Raw genomic sequence first — 3626 nt, 5'->3', positions numbered from 1 at the left:
AATGGGAAGACCACCACGAAGAGGAGGGAAACAACTTAAGTGTTTTACGTGTGATGGGATTGGTCACATGAATACTCAATGTCTAGTGTGGTCAAGAAGGACTAGGATGAGTAGCCACTCAGAGAGTAATCCTAATCATCACTAAACTCACAAAAATGAGATATCTAGGAGCAAAGGTCCTCCTTACAGTGTGCAAACTTGGTCTTGTGATAGCATGGTGTATACTATATTTGAGCGCTCACATTACTCATTATTGCGATGGGAAACGAATAAAAAGAAGTGTGAAATTTGCTTAGATTTGACTGAACCTTGTAGAAAGGGGGATAAATGTAACTATTACTCCAGGGTGGATTTGGCGGAGGAGTTACAGGGGATCATTAAATCTTTTTGCAAAGAATCTTCATCTAAAAATCTAGAGAAGGGTAAAGATAAATTGGAAGATTATTCAGACACTTTAGATTATGCCTATCATTATCATGAACAGGGTAGACACAAATCCTATTCTAGCCACAAGAGGATAGTTTTATTGTCAAAAGCCATAGCGGAACTAAAGGAGAAGTATGAGATTTACTCAAGTCAGATAGTGATGATGATATTGTCCTTGATTTCCATTATGGGATGGATATGGTGGGAGTTTAGATCTCATGGGAGAACCAAGAAAGTTGGAAGATCCAACACGAGTTCTCGGATGTACCTAGCTTCGCATCAGATGGATCCCAAGGTTTGGCAGATGGTGAGGGTTCTCATGATGATATGTAGTTTGGGCATTTGAAGTGCCAAGGAGATTTTTGATGTTCTTGAGGATGCATCTCATGATGAGGTAATCTCACATGGCTTTTGTGGGAAATCTCTTGTTGATATTCTTGTGGAGAGAGGCAAGTTATGTGATTCCTTTTCAGTGGATTCTACTTCACCACATGATGTAGTTTGGGCATTTGAAGTGCCAAGGAGATTTTTGATGTTCTTGAGGATGCATCTCATGATGAGGTAATCTCACATGGCTTTTGTGGGAAATCTCTTGTTGATATTCTTGTGGAGAGAGGCAAGTTATGTGATTCCTTTTCAGTGGATTCTACTTCACCACATGATGTAGTTTTAGATATGGGATGATAGCCAGATTTCTTCTCATGTTTATGATGATGCTTTTACACATGATGTAGTAATGCATGGTGATATGGTGGATGATGGTCTCGTACAAATTCTTGATGATCCTGAGGAGTTATATTTGGCTATATTGTAGCATTGATGTAGATATGATGAGTCTCTTTGACTCTATTTATGGGGATCTAGTTCTTCATGCAGGTGTGGAGGCTCACATTGAGTCTACTACACATGATGTTTGTGATCCAAATTTGGAGGCTGAGCCTAATTATGCACATGATGGTGGTGATTACATCAATGTGATGTTTCTATAGGTTCCTAATATGTGATATGTGAGGAGTTCTATGTGGCATTGGTGGTTGTCCAGATTCACCATGGACATATTCCTATTCATGGATAGCCATGTTTACCTCTACGCTATCTTTCCTATGTGTCCATTTGGATACACATTGATCACCATGTTGATGATACTTATATGGATGGATTTTCATTGGTTCTTGGTGTAGATTCATGTCACATTCATGTGATAAGCATATAGTTCCTCTTGATGATGTTTATGTGGATCTTGATCATGGTGGTCATGATGGTTATTCTATTGATAATGGATGATGGTTATTCTATTGATAATGGTTATTCTATTGATAATGGATGATATGGCAGTCACCATTCAAAGCCTTTTGGATAAGAGCGTATTACATCACTATCATGGTCCAAGACATTGATTAGAGAGTTGAGGGCTACCAGCAACAAGGACATGCTGGATGAAATGGAAATTCAAATGAAAATCATTCCCATTAAAACTTAAAAGTAGCTTAAGACTGACAGAACAGCTATGCTAGTTAACGATTCTTACAACTTTTGAGGAAGGAGATATGGTGTTCCTTGGATTCCAAACCAAAAGGGAGTTCTCGAGCCTTGTGAAAATTTGGGAAACTAGAAAATAGGTATTGTGTTCTGTATGTTGTGATTTTGAAAAATCAAAGAGAAAGCTTTTACAAGCTTGTGAGCTTGATCTAACTCCTTATCTTTGAATTCACAATGTGTTTCATGCCAGTCTACTAACGAAGTATGTTCCAGATAAGACTTATACTTTAAATGAAGTACTGAGGGTCAGATTGAATTTCCCATGGAGTAAAAGAAAATATTGGATATCCAAGAGAAGCCTCTGAGGAATAGAATTATCCATGAAGCTCTTATTCAATGGAAGTTTTACCTTGGTAAAGGATGCTAATTGGGAATGACTTGACAAGATCCACCAAAACTTCCCTTCTTTTGTGAGCTAAGAATAAATTGATTTCTTTTAGTGGGGGAGTTTGTAAGGTGGCCCCCCTTACCCCCATACGTCTTTTATAGTGTGAATCCCAAGGTGATGTGAATTAATTAAAATGTGTGTAAATTTTGTTAGAAATCTAATCTGGGATAAAATGAGATTGGTTGGTTTTTGTGTGACTTAGCCTCTCAATAAAGAAGGCTTAAACCCTTGGGCATAACTTCATTAATTGGTTGCCATAGCAAGGCTCACTCTCCTTGTGTAAATAGTGTGGTTCAACATCTGGATAAATAAATGGATCTATTTTTTATGGGTATTACTTAGTAGTGTGTTTAACTAGTGTGACTAGTAGACTATTTAGGTCAATTTGCTACGGTCAACAATAAAGGACAAAACTTAAGAGGTAGCATATTTTTGTTGTTCTTTTGGTCCCGCTAAAATTAAAGAATATAAATTATATGGTTGATCAACGTGAAAATTGCATTTATCTAGTGTTAATGCTCCACCAGAAACTTATCCTCAGTGCTCGCCTCTAGAGAAATTGATTATGGTGACTTTTTGAACTTAGTATAAGCGAGTTATCCTTGACATTAGTATAAGTCAGTTATCCTTGAGTTTAAATAAAAAAATTTAAATATTTTTCTATGGTTGCAGATACTATCAAGTTATTTATAAAAAAAGAAAAATTATATTAATAAGCAATATAGAGAGGTCACTTATCACCACCCTTCCCCTTGGTGTAAAATGAACCATTTCTTACCCATGCATATACTAATTAGAGCTAGTTGGCCCCTAAAGGTTGAATGTGAAATAACAATAAGCTACATACATTCTTTGGTGATCAGTCAAAAAATATATGTGTATCATTGTTAGTTCACTCAAGTCTTGATAGTGAATGGTCTAATATGTATTTTCTTCCATGTATAGAAAGTACATATCAATCATTGAACTATCTTGACCAATATATTTAAATTTTATTATAGCTTTTTAATAATAATAATAATAAAATTAAAGAATGCATAAGTATGAGTTTTAGGCTTACGTCTCTAGTGGTAGAAATCATGATTGGGAGTACCCTCTTATTTAGGTTGGTCACCTTTGTCTTCGTAATAAATAATGGAGATTTTTATTTAAATTTTAAGAGAAAAATTTAATTAAATTTATCTTTTTGCATAGATAAGTTTAAATGATAAAAGAGGAATTCCTACTATATTGGAATTCAAATGTTTAGATGAGAAAAGTGGAATTTTTAGCT

The sequence above is a fragment of the Cibotium barometz genome, chromosome 17, assembly GCF_041138505.1.
Source record: "Cibotium barometz isolate CiBa-2024 chromosome 17, ASM4113850v1, whole genome shotgun sequence".
In the NCBI taxonomy this organism is placed as follows: domain Eukaryota; kingdom Viridiplantae; phylum Streptophyta; class Polypodiopsida; order Cyatheales; family Cibotiaceae; genus Cibotium; species Cibotium barometz.
The sequence above is the reverse complement of the archived record's forward strand: the minus strand, read 5'-3'. Positions refer to the sequence as shown.